Source organism: Coturnix japonica, chromosome 1, assembly GCF_001577835.2.
Source record: "Coturnix japonica isolate 7356 chromosome 1, Coturnix japonica 2.1, whole genome shotgun sequence".
Lineage (NCBI taxonomy): Eukaryota > Metazoa > Chordata > Aves > Galliformes > Phasianidae > Coturnix > Coturnix japonica.
In genome coordinates, this window is record NC_029516.1 from 168819393 (window position 1) to 168839057 (window position 19665).

General features: G+C 42.0%; 1 long non-coding RNA gene across 1 annotated transcript; it reads left to right on the forward strand.

The window, feature by feature from the left end:
• The first annotated feature begins 428 nt into the window (after nt 1-428).
• On the forward strand, nt 429-19245 carry LOC107308466. Its single transcript, XR_001552813.2, has 2 exons — nt 429-1011; nt 16621-19245. It is a non-coding gene; the product is annotated as an uncharacterized LOC107308466 (long non-coding RNA).
• The last annotated feature ends 420 nt before the right edge of the window (nt 19246-19665 follow it).

The window sequence follows — 19665 nt, forward strand, 5'->3', positions numbered from 1 at the left end:
GTTTGTGCCATGGGCTGACACAGGTCTTCAGTACCCACCTCTTTTCACAGGCCTCCTTGTGGAGACATGTCTTTCTTTTCCAAGGGCAAAGTCTCTCTGCTTTCTCTCCACCACTGCTTAATGGTCACTCTCTGCTTTGCATGGCTCCCCCACTTTCATCTCAGAAGGAATGGAGAGGTATTGACACAGGCTGCCCAGGGAGGTGGTGGTGGAGTCACCATCCCTGAAGGTGTTCAAGAACTGTGGTGATGTGGCACTGAGGAATGTGGCTTGTAGGGATGGTGGGGGTGGGTTGACAGTTGGACTGAATGAACTTAGATATTGTTTCCAGCATTAATGATTCTTCCCACCCTTCCTTCCCCACTCCTCCCTCTTCCAGCTGCAGTTGCACAGCCCTGTTGGCTCTCCCAGTAGCACACCCAGCTCGTTCATGGCTCAGCTCAGCTCTGCCCAGCGGTGGGTCTCTGCTGGAGCAGCTGGAGCTGCTCTGCTCTGATACGGGGCAGTGCAGGGCCCCACACAGAGACGGCAGCCCCCACCCCCTGCAACAAAAACCTGCCGTGTAAATCCAATAAACAGGAAAACATCACCTGCCCCTCCCTGGGAACAGGACAGAGGTGAAGACATCCAGCAAGGGTGGCACGGATCTGATGAGCGCAACCAACCCATCGTGCTCTGCTTTCGGGGTAGGGGTGGGGACACCCCCTGCCGCCCCTCCTGCACCGCCGGTTGGGCAGTAGGGCTGCGTACACCCCACACCTGTACCCGCAGTGGGCGCGTCCCCCTCCCTCACTACCAGGGAGAGGATACAATACCGTAGGGGGGGCACACAGCTCCCGCCTACCCCGAGGGGACTCGGCAGCTCTTCTCTCAGCTCCGCCGCAGCCGCCGGTCCCGGGTCCCCGCTGCTGCAGCCGGGCGCCCACCCCATGGCTGCGGGACGGGTCGGAGCCGTGCCTCCACCCCCACTGCTGCTACTGCTGCTGGCGCTGCCCGGCCTGGGGCCGGCGGGTGAGTGTGGGGGGCTGCGGGTGGAGATGGAGCGGGAGCCCCAGGGTGGAGGGAGGAGAGTGAAGCACAGCCCCGGGTGGAGCCCGAGCCCCTGTCCGGGTGCGGGGCAGAGCTGAATGTCCCTGCGGGGGAGCTGGGTACTCAAGGGGGAGATTGGAAGAGAGCGTCAAATAGGCATCGATAGAATAACTAATGATTCTTTCTTCTTATTATTATTGTTACTAGAAATTGTTAGTATTTTTTGTAAAAAAACTGAAGCCTTTTCTGATGGAATAGCGTGAGACAGGAACTTGGATGGGAGCAAATGTGGTTTTATTTACTTGTTTTGTTTGGAAGCTGGAGTGTGTCTTTTGGCAAGAGCTAGATGCCATCTATTGATTTCCCTTTTTGCTCTTTGAGCCTTTACATACTTACAAATCGACTTAAATGCTGCATTACTGCAAGAGAATAGGAGCAGTCCCTCTCAGGTAGCCTTTCCTGCTCTCACCCCCATGAATCATAGAATCATTCAGCTTGGATAAGACCTTTATGTGCATCAAGTCCAACCACTATCCTGTTCTCATGGGCAATATTGGTAGTAGATGAATGGTTGGACTAGATGATCTTGGAGGTCTTTTCCTTACTGACTGTATGATTCTATGACCCTCCATTACCGTGTTCCTTAGTGCCGCATCCATGTATCTCTTACACCTCCAGGAATGAGGACTCCACCACTGCCCTGACCACCCTATCCATGAACAAATTCTTCCTAAAGTTTCCACACGATGGGCAGCTGCTCAGACAAAGCTGATGAGAAAATGGTACCAGAGTGTGTGAACCAGCGCTGCTTCCCTGAAGAGAAGTTAGAGGTCTAGATGTTAGAAGAAAAGTCCTTATTCAGAGAGTGGTGAGGCACCAGCACAGGCTTCTCTGTCCCTGGAGGTACTCAAGGCCAGTCTGGATGGGGCCCTGGGCAGCCTGGTATAGTTGGTAACCCTGGCATATGACAGTGGTGTTGGAACTAGATAGTCTTTAAGGTCCCTTCCACCTCAAGACATTCTATGATTCTACAAACCTACCCCAAACCCCCTCAGCATTGAGACTCCCTGATCACCATCACCACCCTCCTCCTTGGCTATTTAATTACAACACTGCTGCTGTAGTTTTATCTAGAGAGATGCATCTTGCAGAATGCCTGGGAGCTCTAGTATCTTTCTCCCTTATTCAGTATAAACTTCTTTGTTCTCATCTCGTCTTCTGTCCCATAAGCCATTTGCAAAAGATAGAAACTTTGCTGTAACCACGTGTTCTGCTTCAAGGGTAGGGGAGCAATGTCACGGATCTTCATAGTTGTCATTCTTTCTCCTTCTGATGCTCCACAGCTAGAGTTAGATTTCTCTCTCCTATCAGGTTGTTTTTCTTCCTCTGTGGACACAGAAAATCTTATGTGATCCTTGGGGGTGTGGAAAGCGCAGCTGAAATGTATGGTCCTTATACATATTGCCTAGGAAGAGCCAGGAATAAAACAGTGTAATTACTGTAAAATATAGCTGTCGTGGTTGGAAACATTCTTACTCATAATCTAGGAAACATACAGAAAGATAAGAGCCATATATTTATTTCCAATACAGATATTTCTGTAGCCTGAAAGCGAAATGTCTTCCTAGCGCATTTAATTATGGGCTCTTGGGTCAAGTCACTACAGCTTCCATTCCAACTTGAAAAGAGCACAAAATAAATACTGTTAGAAGGAATGCTCAGAACTGCACTGGAGCCAACCAAAATTTTTAACATTGGTGGAAAGAAGAGAACTAATTGGAAAGAAATAACATCTTTTTGTCCACTCTGATACCTGATGAGTGGCACAGCTGGGGTGAGACCATGAGAAACCAGAACAATGATGGAAGCACTGGCACAGGTTGCCAGGGATGTGGTGGATGCTCTGTCCCTGGAGACACTCAAGGTCAGGCTGGACGGGTATCTGAGCACCTGACGGAGCTGTAATTGCGGGGATGTTGGGCTGTCTGTCCTCTCGGGGTCTCTTTCAAATCAAATGATTCTATGATTCCATGACATAAGAGAAAATAACACAACAGACAAACAAAACATTAACCAACAACACAAAACCAGAAGAAAGAATAACTATATTCCCACAAATTTCATTGCCATGGAGATCTCTCCTGCTTTAAAATAACAATCCAATTTCGACTGTGCTTACAGACTTACTTTCTCTTGATCAGTGTTCCTCTGCCAACAAATTGAATGAGATAGATGCACCATTAACAGCTGTTCTAAGTACACTAAACACATTAGAAGTATGTTTTATGGAGTTATCAGCCTGTCATGTTGTATTATAACCAATCATAGATCCTCCGGACAATGACAATTTACCTAATAAACTGACTATAACAGAATGCCAGTTGAGCTCTTTTCCGTCCTCTCAGCTGCCTGCTGTAAAAGCATTTTGCATTTGTTTCTGTCAACAGGCCAGTCAGAGCATTGTGATTTGGGCATGAAGAAGTCATCTGCTATGTAAAAGGATTTTGAATGTTCTTTTAGAGTCTAGTTAATGGAGGAGTATCCTTTGGACCCTGTAGCCTGTTCCCAGTAGGGACACACATCTGTTACTCAAGGATATGATTTAGTGTAGGATTGTTAGAGTTAGTGTACTGGTTAGGCTGCAGTTGGACTTGATGATCTTCAAGGTCATCTCCAACCTGGGTAATTCTATGATTCTATGATCTGTTCTTGGTCCTGTATGCACAGTTGGAACTACCCAACTGTCCAGCAAAGACATTGGTGCAACCCAAAACCTTCTAGCACCCAGGGACTCATGCCAATGATTGAAGTTACTCTCAGCACCGTGCTATCAGAGAGCTGAACTATAGAGTATCAGTTTGTGAAAGCACCTCAGCTCAGTGCTGTTCACAGAAACAATCTGCTGCCATAACAGAAATCCTTTGGAGGTGGTCCAGAACCTTCTCATGCAGGAAACTGGAGTCCCAGTTACTACAGACTGATTTGGCAGTACATTAAAAATTCTTACTAATTAAAATAAAGGAAACTAAAAATAGAAAAAAATAAATCTGGCCCATGCTTTATTAACTGCTCAGTCACTGTCCTTTATTTTTTATTTATTTTATTTTATTTTACTTTAAGAAAAGACTTAAAAGAGTTCAGGTTGCTGCAGTTCACAGTAATGTAGTAGATAGGAACAGAGAGGGCTACAGTGAATTTTTCGCTCTCTTTAATTGGTGGTGATTCTTTCTCTGGCAGTTGGTGGCTCTGCCTGTGGCAGAGGATTGGAACATGATGATCCTTGGAGTCCCTTCCAACCCAAGCCATTCTATGATTCTATGACTCTCAGTGATTTCATCACAGTTAGGATTTCACCCTACTGTATTAACTGGAAAGTACTAGTCAGGTTAATCTAGAACAAGATAGTGCTTTGTATGCTGCAAAAACAGTGAATGTTATATATCATGATTATTTACTGATATCATAAAAACAATCTCCAGGACATCTAGCTATTACCCATTCAGATCATAAAATCATTAAGGTTGGAAAAGATCATCTGGTCCAACCTCACCCCACCACTACCATGCCCACTGACCATGTCTCTCAGTACCATGTCTCCATGTTTCTTGCACACCTCCAGAGATGTGACACCACTTCTTCCCTGGGAGGCCTGTTCCAATGCACAAAACTCTGTCTGAGAAGAAATTTATCCTCATATCTTACCTGATCTTCTCCTGAAAGGGAATGTCCTCTATTGAAGAATATGTTGGAGATGTTAGATGTTAGTTAGATGTCCCAAGCTTTATACTAGTGATTAAGCAATAGTCTCTTCTTCCTTCATTTTTGTGGATTTATTTTTAGAACTTTCCAAGTGTTAAATATAATCTCTTCTGAATTGTGCTCCAGAATTACTATTTACGTGTATCATGATCCTGTGTACTAGCAAAGCGCTAATGCCCTGGGATATGGTGTCATATCTTCATTTGTATTATTAAAAACACATATCAACACTATAGCTGCTTATCTAGATGATCATTTCACAGTGTCTCATTTCTAATGACAACTACTTAATGCAGAAGCCTATGTTTCTGGGTTAGGTGTCTGGAACATCATCTGCCCTTGCACCATTGCTCATACAAGTCAACATATTCAAGGCACCACATGGCGTTTTCTTGTACTTAACAAACTTTTGCATCTGACCCATTTGCTTAATATGTGGAGGACTAGTTAAATATTCCCCCCAAACTCTTCTTTGCTTTACAAGTATGTCTGCTATCCTGCTGGCTATTATGAAAAAGAATCAGTAGGATAGCTTGATTTTAACAGAGATATTTTTCATGCTGACTTGGAGGACTGTTGTAGATTCAGAAGTAAATTCAGTAATTTCAAAACTCATGAAAATGTAGCTGATGGTTTCATAAAGAACTGAGGATTGATCTCATGGAGTTATCTGTTAAGTTTCAAGAATCTTGTAAGAAAGAAAATTACTCAGTCTTAGCCAGAGGCACACAGTTCTTCTTGAGTTTGTTTGCATGGGAGCTGGGAAAAATCAGATTTTGGATGAAGCTATTAAATAAACTAAATACTGGGCAAGACAAATAAATAAATAAATAAAAATCTAAGTAAATTCAAAAAGCCCACAAGTACTAGCAGATGATTTACTTGGCTGGGAAGAAAACTAACAAATGACACAACACTGGAGACCTCAGTGGAACAAAACAAATTACAGTCCAACTTTACACAGATTAACTTCAGATAACTGCAAAGCCTCTGAGCATCCGCAGCTTGCTTTAATGTTAGTTCATTATTTAAAATCTCCAAGAAGTAACTACTGGGTACCCCAGCTGTTCCATCAAAATCGGCAGGTGAGCCAGATATCTCTGCATTTCAGCATCTTGCATGTTCCACGCTGCTCTTTTATAAGTATCATTTCTTCAAGATATGAAGTCCAGGGACAAGTTTGTCTCCTATTACAACCAGCTCAGGGATATAGAATCATGGAATGGTTGGGGAAGGGACTTCTTGGTCACCTGGCACAAATCCTGCTCCAGCAACAACACCCAGAGCAGGGTGCCCAGCACCATGTCCAGGCAGCTTTGGTACAGGATTCTAGATGTGGCCTCTCCAGTATTAAGCAGAGGGGAAGGATCACCTCTCTTGACCTGCTGGCAATACATTTCTTCATGCATGCTAGGAAGGGCATGTTGCTTTCTCCTGTTAGTTTTTTGTCCACCAAGACTCAGGCCTGCTTCTACAGAGCTGCTTTCCAGCTGGGTGCCTCTGGCATGTGCTGAGAATGAGTTCCAGCAAATGGAGAATCACGCTCATGATCATCACAAAATGAGCAACAAAGCAGTTGGTGTTCCTAGAAGTGCAACCTGTGATAAGAAAACTTTTCAGATATTTTACTTCAACAGATTCCCTGCAGGAGAAAACGTGAACTTTTGCTTCATTTCGGCCCTGGCATTGCTGCCCAGAGAACTGTGGGCATCCCTGAAGGTGCTCAAGGCCAGGTTGGATGAGTCCTGGGCATCCTGAGCTGGAGGGGGGCAGTCAGCCCATGGCAGGAAGTTGGAACTGGGTGGGCTTAAAGATCCCTTCCAGCCCAAACCATTTTAAGATTCTATGCTTTTATTTCCTTCGTTGATATGGATGCCTCTGCAGTTACACTGGGCATGCCACAGCTTTAATCTTGTTTGGCTAATTAACCCTTTCTACCTGGAGATGGTCCTGGAAAGAATTGTTAAGAAGAAGCATGCTAAAGGAAATATTTAGAAATAGACATTATTGGAAAAAGTGTGTCCTTGTTTAGGATTTAGTAAATATGGATGACAGATGTTAAGAATGACATATTATAGCAGATGTTTTCTGTATGTAAGGAATATGTAGTATTAGGGTTACAACACAGTGAATGTGTTTGTTAACCTTTCTGGCAGGTGCTGAAGGGAGGGCATATACATGAAGATGTAATTTCCATAAGGGTATGTGGGGAAGATTAATCACCCTGCATCTCAGGTCAGTTCTTCAGCTGACGTGAACTGATGTAATTCCACTGGACTCAGTGCAATTATGCTGATTTATACCAGCTGAGGACATCATATCTACTCTTGAACTTACTATGTTTTTCTAATTAAAACTGAGACCAGAACATAAGTTGCGTTCAGCACTCCTTCAGGAGTTATTCCCTCATTTTAATTAAAAAAAGAATAAAATACCATAACCCTCATATCTTAAAATGAAAATTACAGTATGTAGCTGTACACAGAACATGAAAGGAGGAGGAATTATTCCTGAGAGTCTCAGTTTGCAATTTTTATTCTACATCATTTGGGAATTAAAATCAATTATTAACATCCCGAGAGGTTCCCAGTCAATACAAGCCAGGAAACAGTTTGCAGTAGGTTTGATAGGGTCACCATAATAAGAACCTCCTGCAGGTTTTGGAGAAAGTAAAAAGTTGGAAATGGCTTACAATCAATTGTATGTCTCTAAACTAAATCCCTTTAAATCTCTGTAACTTACCTTAGGGATCTCATAAACTTGAGTCACCATCCCTGGATGTGTTTATAAAACATTTGGATGTGGTGCTTGGGGACATGATTTAGCAGAGGGTTGTTATATAGGGTAGCATGGTTAGGCTGTGGTTGGACTCAATTATCTTTAAGGTCTTTTCCAACCTGAGCAATTCTATGACTCCATGATTCTATGATACAATTTGAAGAGTGGTGTTTGGGGTGTTTGATGCTCATGATATACACAGAGAAGAAGAAAACATTTCAGAGAACTTGTGTAACTTCATCTTCCAAACTATATCCTCAGAATTGCTCCCACGCACCCACTCTTTTTGTGTTCTGACACTAAAAAAGTGTTTATTTTTATCATTCACAGACCACAAAAGGAATTACCCCAGTGGTATCTCCAAAGCAATAATTGGCCACTTACATACCTGAGACAATAAACTGGAAAGCATTCTTCTCACTTGGAAATGCTCTGCTTACTCTCCTGTATGATAGCAGTGATTAGTTCTACCATAAAATACAAGAAACTGCCAAGTTACATTTGAACCATAGCGTTTTCTTTGTCAGTTCTCTTAGGGTTTGCTAGAATATCTGAGAGATTGTTTTCAGGTGACAAATATATCGGGGTTTTCCTGCTTCCTTTGGGAATACAGGAGTCTGAACTACCTCAGTGAAACTCATTATCATTTTTTTCCTGTAATTCATCCTAAATTTTCCTTTGCATAACTTCATCCCATTACTCATAGTCTTACCTCATGGCTTATTGTCCCTCTGAAATTTAAACCTACATATGCCTGTACGGTAGCAACACTGTATGTTCCAAAACTCTTGTTATTAAGTTATGATACCTTTGGCTAGATTTTAAAATGTTTTTTTTTCTATTGAGCATCATTTTTGTTGTGGCACTAATACGTAATTAATTGCTAATTTATTCCAAATATCCTCTGGTTCCTTAATATCTTTCCACTGCTCTTTTGCCACCCATCTGAACAGTCTATTAATGTTGACTGGTACGTCAATGTTGCAACAAAGCGCACTATAAATCTATACAATTCTAATAAAAAAAAAACACATATGGGCAGTGTTATATGAGGGCAAATCAACACCTTCCTCTTCCCAGACTCCATTTGCTTTAGTGGTCTAGCATGATTTCACTGTCTTCTCTTTTACATGCCATTTTTTTGTGACTGTATCAAATGTGAAATAGAAGTGGAGTTTTCATTGAAAGAGTGAAAATACCCAGGGAAAAAGGTACCTTGAGTCATTCTACAGATGGGAAAAGGTAGAAAAGCAGGAAAGCTAATTTTGTCTTGGTTATTTTTCATGTGGCTGACACTCTTGGTACAAAACAGGGAAGATTCACCCACCTCTGGAGCTCTAATTGAGCCATTAATGTCCCAAAGCAAAAGCACTGCATTTCCTTCTCTTTCCTTTCCACTTGAAGAATCTTGCCCAGCAGGTGACATTTCTATAATGGCCGGAGATGGAAGCCACTTCTGCATCTCTCTCTTCAGTAGGTGTCAGGGCTCTGTAGGGGTAGCAGTCAGCATGAAACTAGCTCAGTGGGACTGTGGTATGGCACAAAGGAGAGGAGCTGCTGCAGGTGTGTTTTCCTGCAAGACAAAGCTATCCAACACCATTAGGGGTGGTTTATCCTAAAGAGAAACCATTTCATCCTTCTATTTGCTGGCTGATTTTTATACCTTTGTTTCCTCTCAGTTTGTATTTCCAAGCCATTTTGCAGAGTCAGGATCATTTACAACCCAGGCTGTGGTAATTACCATGTTCCAGAATTACCACCAGCAGCATGCAGAGAGCAGCCCTAGAGCCTGGCTCAGCAAAGCAGCCAGGAAACGTACTCTGCAGGTTGTGGTGGTATCGATCTCGGGACCATCAACTTTGTTATGACGTAAGGGCTGTGTTTATAGAGTAATCCACTTATTTTCTTAAATATGCAGTAAAATGAGCAAGAGATTCTGTTTCCTGGTCTACGGGGGGCCATTAGCTCTTGGCTCCTAGGACATCTATGGTGGCTGTCCAAGAAAGTACAAGCAGAGATGTGTCTTGAGGCTCTTGACATTTTCACTGCTGATAAGTGTTATATACAAATCCTCCATCTACTGCTTTGTCTTTTGATCTGGGGTGAACTCTTTGCCAGCATCTTGAAAGACAGAGTATTGCAACTTATTTTACAAACAGAGATAGCAATGGAGATGTTAAATCAGGGGGAATTATTGTATTTATTGGAATTATTAGAAGTTCAATTACATGCATTCTTTTATCTAACGCTTTATGTACTAGTGGATTACAGAGCTTCTTCACCATGAAAAATAAGCAGAGTAAGCTTGCAGATATCTGTAAACATAAGGGACATCACCAAGATCAAGGATACCACTTTAAAATGTTTTCTTATTTGTGTTCCTTAATAGCTTGGGTGACTACGACTCAAAGAAATGTAAAGAGCTAAACTGCATTTGGAACTTCATAGTCCAGCCAATAAAATCTACTCACTTGGCGGAGGCTTTGTAGAATAATTTTCCTGAAGGATGTCATCGTTCTCAATTGTATTCAACTTGCAACATTAGACAATCCACGATAATTCCTATAGTTCTGTGGGGAAAATAAACCAGATCCAAGGCACAGTTTTCTGGCTACTTTGTATCTGACCCAGATCCAGAGCTCTGGGGGTATGAAACCTTACCTACAAGATTTCACCTTGCATCCAAACTGCATAGCACGGGCAAGGTGAAGTTAGGTGCAAGTCTCATCAGTATCCCTAATATTATGTGATAAATTATAGGGCTTCAGCTAAGCACTGAGGAAGGAACAAATTAAAATGTTACTAGAGAGCTTTACTTCAGGATTTAAGCAGCTGTTTGAACAACCTGCTTTCATAAAATGCAAACATATCAATATTTTCTGCTCAGATGTCTGCCATGAGTAATAAGATGCTCCAGGCACTTACTGTTTGCTTTGGAGCTAAACAAAAATGTAAGGCAAGACTCAGGGAAGGGTGGAAATCTTAAGTTGCTCTTATGTTTTTTACTAAACACAGAGCCTTTCTGAAGCCTCAAGTGTTGGAACAATTGGTCTACATGACAGTCTGAGTTGGAAGGGATCTTAAAGACCATCTAATCTAACTCCCCTGCAATAAACAGGGATGCCTACAGCTCCATCAGGTGCTCAGAGCCCCATCCAGCCTGACCCTGAGTTTCTCCAGGGATGGGTCATCCACTACCTCTCTGAGCAACCTGTGTCAGTGCCTCACCACTCTTATTGTAAACAATTTTTTTCTTATATCCAGTCTAAATCTTCTCTCCTGGAGGGCTTCTGTTTTTCCTGTTAATTCTTTAACAGCTGTAGAGTGTCATTCTTATATAATATCATTCATAAAGAAAGATGTTATCCAGCTCCACCACAGAATGCTTCGTACATTTTCTAGCACAATAGAAGCACTAAGAAAAATAAGAAATTAAAAGATGTTCAATATGTCTCACAACCACTTTGGATTTCACTCTCTTTAGTAAAAGGCAAAAGGTCTGTAGAAAGGATGGAGTGAGAAGGTCTGTAGACTGTGTTTTAGTGCTAAATGTAGTTATGTACCTGTGTTCTACTTCTTCAGAAGTGTGCTTAGATGCCAGTCACTCTTTACAGCACAGTATAACCAAACCTTTTCATCTTTTCTTACTATTAGCACCAGTAGCCTGAGGGCACGTGGATCCTAATCTTCTGTGTCTTCTAGAAAATGTTCTTGATAGTCTATCTCATGTATCTACAGAATTTTCTTCCCCTTTATTTCCACTCAATCATATCTCCTGCCTTCTGACCTATTGTGTTAATTCTCCCACATCCAGCTGACTTACATATAGGAACCTTTGTTTTCCTGTCTTCGTGTCTGCAGAACATGTCATGCTCAATGGAGCTGTACAGAAAGCCTTCTGCTTAGCTGTGTGCCATGCGTTTTGAGCAATCTAACACCTGAAGTTACTTTACTGAGCTCATCTAGCACATTCTTACACACTGCAGGCATTATGAAATGGTTGTTATGAACTGGAGGTGGCAGTGATTTGCTGAGCATTGTGATCTCCACAGGTCCAGAAGTGGCTTCACACTGTTGTGCAGTATTTGATGAATAGGTGGCTGAGTTTGGCTCTGATGAATCGCAGGGTGAATTACAGGTTTTGAGAGGGAAAATGGCAGATGGAGACCTTTGTGAACAGCTGGAGACTTTACTGTTAATCTCATCTCTATTGAGATGTTCTTGGCATAGAGCTTTGTGACAGAAGGAACTGCATGTTTTCTCAGGCCAGAAAACCTGAGCATCAAATCTATCTTGAGCAAGTTGATGAGAGAGATGCAGATCTCTGTGTGGAAAAGAGTTCAGTGTGGACACAGAGCTGTTTTGCAAAGATCTCAGTGAGCACTCTTCAGAGTATTGTGGACATTCAAGTGAGAAATAATCCCCAATCTTCACATCAACATATCTGAGTAAAGAACATGCCATAGCCCGTGTGTTTCCTCTTAGTATCCAAGGAATTTTGAAAGGATGTTGTGTATTCTTAGAAGTCTACTGAAGCAGTACTAGTTCTAGTAACCTAGTGATGAAAAAATTAAATTAATTGTGGTAAAATGTGAACGTCAGACTTTACTTGACATCTCATTCCGTTGGGCTGCAAACTCTACGCTACATGTTCAGTACTGCACTACAGCAAGATCTTGCACGCATCTGCCATCTCGCAGGGTGTCCCAAAGCCAACATACAGGCCTTGCCTACAGGAGAGGTTTGCATTCAGGAAGATCTGATTGGTGACCTCATTGCAGCCTTTCAATACCTGAAGGGAACTTACTCCCAGGAGGGGAGTAAACTCTTCGAAAGGGCTGATAATAGCAGGACTAGGGGAAATGGTTTTAAGTTGAAGGAGGGAAGATTTAGGTTGGATGTTAGGGGAAAGTTCTTTACTAGAAGGGTGGTTAGGCCCTGGAACAGGCTGCCCAGTGAGGTTGTGGATGCCCCGTCCTTGGAGGTGTTCAAGACCAGGTTGGACAGGGCCCTGGGCAACCTGATCTAGTAAATGTGTATGTTTGGTGGCCCTGCTAGGCAGGGGGGTTGGAACTACATGATCCTTGAGGTCCCTTCCAACCCGGGTCATTCTGTGATTCTGTGATTCTGTGATCTAAATATCAGGTGTGACTGGTACCGTAATTCACCAGAGAGGAGACCAACCCTTAGGAGTCCTGAGCTATAAGTGCTACCTGTGCTCCACCCACATGTCTCTGTGAAGTGATGGCAGTGCTGGTCTTTTCCATTTTGCCACAAACAAACAAAACTTTGGATCATTCAAGAAAATGTGTTCTAACAAAAGAGGCATCCTTTAAGAGGACAATCGCTTTACTTCAGCCTGAGTTCAACTCTGCCTCTCTCAGACATCTTGATCCCAAGCATTGCACACAGTACTCACAGTAAAGAAACGAGTTGTAAAAAATAACTTCAGATGATCATCCCAGATTCTTTTCAAATCACTTAACCTGCTCATAGGGGATGTCAGTTTTAGTGCATCAATTTACATCAAAGAATGGCAAAAATCCTGTATGCAGTTCTGTAGATGTGCCTTTCAATGACCAAGGGCTTTATCTAAAATTCTGTAACACATTAAGCATACTGAGGCAGTTTTGTCCTGAAAATTTTTGGTGTGAGAAGATAAACAGCAGAAGTTAAGTAGGTGAGAAGACAAAGCACACACAATTCTGTGTATGTGAACAGCCTGTTTTTATGGCCTCTTCAGTTTTAAATGCTGTAAGTAGAGCAGAACCTCACTCCACCCAGCATGTGCTATCTGATTTCAGGAGAGAGGATTAGGTCTTCAATAGGAATTTCAAAGACTGAAACCTTAAAGTTCAGCTCAGAATTGCAAAGTGTAAATAAGAACATGGGAATATAAAAAAAATTGTAAAAAGATAAGCTGTGTAACCTGGGGGTTAGTTGTGTTAAATGTATTTATCAGCAATACTGATAAAGGGGTTGAGTGCACTATCAGTAAGTCTGCAGATGATACAAGTTGGGCAGGAGTGCTGAACTGCTTGAGGGTAGGAAGGCTCTGTTGAGGGATCTGTATAGGCCAGGCCAATGGGCTGCATCCAGTTGCATGGCATTCAACAATGCTAAATGTCGATTGATGGACTTGGGTCATAACATGCCCATGCAGCAGTAAGGGCTGCTTGGGGAAGACAGACTGATGGCTGGACTTGATGACCTTCAGGGCATTTTCCAAACTAAATGATTCTACGAACCAATGAATATGGGATAAAATTACTGGGAGCAATTTGATCAAGACAAAAGCTGGTCAGCAGAGATGTGTAGGTCCTTGGGTGTGAGGGCATGTAACCTGGGGATGGTGCAACAGCGAAATAAAAGCTGAGATCAGCCTCTTCTTCTCTCCCATGCAACCTTTTCCCCTATCCTTGTCTGTAAGAGCGACACTTGCTGTTTTCCTTTCCTCAGTGGAACATCTTGTTGACAAAGAATAGCAATGTCTGCACTGTGGGTAGCCAAGCTGGCAATCAATCTGTTATTAAATCAAGGGGCAGAGAAACTTAATAGGAAAAGTCAACAGTGTAGAGAAAGAACAAGCCTGAACAGCCCTCTGTGTTCTCCCTGGGCAGGACAAATGGCTCTACCACTTCTTGCATCTATGCAGGGAGGCTGAGCATGTGATTAGCATATCATTTATCTGCTGAAAGAGAGGGCTTGTATGCCAACAGCAGCTTCGCCAACAGCAGCTTCAATAGACATAATCCCAGGCAGTTGCTTTCCTTCTTTCTGCAGCGTTGCCATGCGTACGTTTCTACAGTCACTGAGATGCAGAAGTAAACACGAGTTAGGTGAAAAATGAACCTAGTTTTGGAGAACAGTATAAAGAAAAATGAAGGGCTGTTTTGTCATTCACAGATGCCAGGCCTCCTTGTGTCACTATTCAAATTCTTTGTCAGTGCTTCACATTTTGCACCGACTTTGCTTTCTCCACTGGTTCAATGTGAGGGTTGCCCTTGTTGTGTGTTTCTGCTGCAGGAGAAAGAAGCCACCCCACTCACAGACCCACCTTCCCCATTTGGAAGCACTGGGCACCCCCTTAATAAGCCCTTAAAAAACATGGCTTGGATTCTGTATGTGAGACAACACAAAGAGCAGGGGGAAAAAAAACAAACCAAGTGAAAAGGGGAAAGTAACAGTTATAACCATATTGGATGTAGCCAGATTCAAGCCCACAGACCCACATCCTGGCTCTGCTGGGGAGTGTTTTGTCTGGCATCATAACAGAAATGAGTGTTTAATTAGTGTGATCCTAAGATCTGTGGGATGTCAGCACAGTAGGAGCAGTGGCTGCGCTTCAAGACCTCCCATTCAAAGTAGCTGAAGTGCTGGGAAAATAAGTTGTAGATGAGAAATACCAGCATAAGCCACCAAATATTCCAGACTTCAGTCTAATCAGAATCCCTGTTCTGCTCACAACATGAGACACAGAAAAATCTGGCCCCTATTAAAAAAAGCTCTTAATTAAAATGGTGATTTTAGTAAAGCTTCCAAAGGAAAATCCTATTTAAAGCTCCTATTTCCTCATTTTGACATATTCCCCTGGGAAATGTACATAAGGATAACTCCTTTACAAAACACAGCATGCTGTCCTTTGAACTTAGAGGAAAAATGCACATGAAAAATCTAACAGCTTGGTCTTCTTTTTTCTAACAGCAGAGAGATACAGGTATGCAGAATGCACAGCATATGTAAAAAGATAAATCATCTGGGCCAAAGGAAAGAATATAAGCTCAGGGTTAAAACAGAAGACAAATAAAAAATGGGTTGAATTTTGTTTCTGCTCTAAATTTGAGGGCAGGATTATGTATGGTCACATCCTGCAAAAATAACTGTATTTTTTTCTAAGGGTGTATGAATCTCTGTGCAAAAATCAGACTTATAGCTGGCTGGGCAGAGGGGTAAACGTTCCTCCATGAAAATCAGCCCTCTTTGTGGCAGTGATCAAATAGCTTCAAAAATAATACCAGTACAACATGTTCTCTATAACCTATAGACAGGAATGTCTGTGCTGTAAAGTATAGAATTATACAGGAATGTTGATAAGCCAGGAACTGGAAAGGAAAACAGAAAGCAGGCTTAGACACAGATTTTAGACCAATGTGATCAGTTCCTTAACCCAAGCACAGGAGTTAGGAAAAGCACATGTGTGCTTTACCCCAAGGATAGTAAAGGAATGGTATTGCAGAGCTCTGAATTGATATCTAGCATTGGTTTGGACATAGAGTAGCAAAACTCAGTGGACAAGAAGGATGTGATCTGAGCTGCTGGAACATTGTGTTGTTGGGGTTTGGGGTATTGGGATTTTTTTAGCAATATTTTAGAGAAAAGTTGTTATATATTTGATTTTAAAAAATAATAATAATAATAGCCAAAACTAATAGTGCATGTCAGCAGTAGATTTGTTGACAGTCAGATCCTGTGTGTCCATAGTTCTAGAGGTTATTTCTTGCATGCATGTAGCACACGGTAAGGGCCAGTGACCATAATAGTCCAAAGGAACTGATGGATCTAAATCAAAGTCAAAACATGTCAAACACCTTACCTTTCAATAACAGGAAATATCCCAACAACACTTCCAGGTACAATAGCAGCCTATCCTCATATTCACTGGATTGACTTTGCTTCCAATTCCCATGCCATCCATAGGGATATTTCCACAGAGCCTGTTTAATAACAGTTCCCAAGAATGAAAACCATCATGTGTGGGATTCGTTTGACCAAATATAGCCATCTGTTTCCAAGCTAGCCAGCCTCTGACTTCCTTGAGAATATACACATTGAAAAAGTACTTTGAGGAAGAGATTTGTCTCATGCTAAGGACAGCTACAAGTAGGCATATTGACTGTGCACTCAGTATGCCTGTTTCTTGCTCTTCATTGCAAGGAAGCTGAGAGACACCTTTGTGAAGTAGTAACTCTTCTTAAGTAACCTTTGTGCAAGGCTGAGAGCTTTTGTTCACCTCCTAATGTAGTTTCTGATTTGTGACTACTCTGTCATTATCAGGTGAGAACACAGAGTTGCCTCCCTTCTCTGCCACAGGAGGACAGCACTCCATCCCAGAGGATACGGTGTCACCAGTTCTCAGTGCTACAGTCATAATCATTGTCACCGTCATCATATCTGGGAGTGCTTACCTGTGTTTCCTGAAATATATCTGCTCTGGATGCTGCAAAGCTACACAGGTGGTACCTACCAGAAGACTTGATCCTAGCAGGTCTGAAGAACAAGTCTAGCCTCACCTTGGCATCATATCAGGTGATCATTGAGCTGTGGTAATAGTTACTGCTGTAACTATGAAATATCAGGAAGCAAAGGAGACTGATATTCAGTGAGTAGCAACTAACTATGCTTCCAATAACCTCTATGCTTTCAATGAGCGTGCCGTTATCTGACTGGAATAACTTTTTAATAGTTATTCTTGACATTTGCTATTTGTAAGTTAGTTGTAGGATTCTGTTTTTAAGCTATGTCAAAGAGGCAGGAGGGAATAAAGTAGTACTTTGTTCTGCCGTGCTGAGTGTAATGATAAGCTGGATCTTGATCTGCTGTCCTAGGATGACACAGTATTCAACCTAGAACACATAAGATGAAACATCCAGAATTTCTCGTGGATGATGGATGATGGATCCCACTGAGGGATGTGGTTTAATGAGCATGGTGGTGATGAGTTGATGGTTGGACTTTGTGATCTGAGAGGTCTTTTCCAACCTTAATGATTCTGTGTTTGGTTTGTTCTGTTCTATGTTTGTTCTATTTAATATGAAGGATTTCCCATTTTATTTCCTTTGTACAGGTAGTTGGTTTTTCCTGGGAAGGAAAATAAGGAATCTTCTTCAGAAGTTTTCTGGTGAATTGCTAATACAGGTCACATTTTCCAGCACTATTTGGCACTCATTGAAAATGTCTTTCATTCTCTTATAAAATATGGTTCAATCCATTTTCCTTGATACTCCTCTGCTTTCCTATTTGATAATGAACACAGAGTTCTAGAGATCTGTCATTGGTATCAAACATTCTCTATAGGTGCAGTGAGAGAGAAAGGGAACAAGTCTGGATAACTTGAGTGTATCTGAATTTGACAAACACAAACTGGACAAACTTTTGGAGCTCCAAAGCTTTGGTCTCCATATACAGGTATCTGAATGACACGCTACAGTTTGCATTACTCAGAGGGCAAAATAGATGATTTAATGACTCTCTGACATTAAATATGTGCCAACAAGTACTCACATTTCTGGCAGCAATAAACCTCTAAAAGTACACGCATTGCATTTTCCATGCTGTGGAAACATTTCTTATTTGCCTTGTAACCAAGCTGCTGTTGGGCATCCATCAGCACCACAACTATATTGAACACTCTGCAAAGTTCTCAGCTGATATCCAGTTAAGTGAACGCCTGAAACACATTAGCTGAGGTGGGGGTGGAAGGATGAAATAAGAAATGAACGTGAAGTTTTCTGACAGCAAATGTGTTGGGCCCTTTCCTGGGATCAGCTGAGAAAATGGTGTTCGGAAAACATAACAGTGGAATGGCTCTTCTTGGTGCATGTCAGCTTCAGATGAGCAGGGAAGCACCGAAAACCTTTTTAGGAAGAAAAAGGAAATTGTGACGTTTGCCATGCTGATCCAAAAGGGAAAGAAGTGAAGATAAATAAGAGTAAACATCCAGATGGCCTGTTTGTGAACCACTGGCATCAAGTCTTTGAAATGTGTGTTGTTTACCATTAGCATGATCACTTCCTGGTTAAAACAAAACCTAAACACTTGTGGTCTTTGTTTTTACAGCAAGAAGCTCAAAAAAATATAAGGGATATTTGAAATACCCATGAGGAAAATCTGAAAGAGAAACAAACTCTATTTTACAAATCTGCATGCATGGGATGAGCCAGCTCACAGTTTTTGAAGAGCTGGATTGCCAACACTGGATGCCAGGCAGGTTTTGGACCTAATCTACATCCTTTGGACATCCAACACTCCTAATCCAACTGTGAAGTTGAAATACAAGAGCCAGAACCAATGTTATTGTGGGAGAGAGCCAACAAAAAACAATGCAGGCCTGCATTCAGATCTGGATATAATTGCAGGGATAAAATGCATTATATTTATACAGATTTCACCTGCTATATCTACAGTATTTACATTCAAATAAATGGTCATTTATTGTGCCAAGTCAACACTGCATATTGCGGTTTGCCTCTTAAATCTCCATGTATCTCAGTAGCTGTGTGTAGCTATGTCACTAATAGTAAGATCTGTTTTGTACCAGATGAAGGCTGACCTTGAGAAATCTATTTCACAGCTGTGCGTGCTGGTGAAGAAAACAAATTTTGATTTCTCTGTGTGTAAAATGACTGTTGTGTTTCTATCTGTAAGAATTTCCATGGCTCTTTATTTCATTCCAGATGGCTATTTGTGAATATCATCCAGCAAGCATCAGTGGTCCAAGAAAAGACCGCGAGTTCTGCTGGCAGCTGTAAATATATGCTGGTGGTTGACAATCTTTTGACGGCTATATTGACAATATTGTATTTGGCCTTTTGATTGGACTCTTTCCATTAAAACCTTCTCACACATTTGGAGCATTTCTGACTGATACCCCCAAATAAAGTCATCACATGCGTAACTCTATTTCTACTTGATTACTGGTGTGTTTGGGTTCATTTCATTCCATGTTCCTGTTCTGCTTGTACATAAAGAGATTTCTCTGCCCAGGTTCATTTTGACATGTGGTCATCCTGCTGCTGATGCACTTCTGGCCTGGAACAAGAATGTCATCCTTTGTATGCTGGGCTTGAGAAGCCTGGAACTCTTGCTCTTCCACTCATCCTCTGGTGAATATTTTAGAGTAGGTCAGGTTGCCTGGAGATGTTATGGAGTCTCCTTCTCCGAAGATATTAAAGACTCAGTTGGACACTTTCCAGTGTGACCTACTATAGGGAAACTACTTTGACAGGAGTGTTGCACTTAATGATTTCTTGTGGTCCCTTCCAATCCCTACAGTTCTATGTTCCTGTGACCTACACCAACATTTCCCATTGCCCTGTCGCC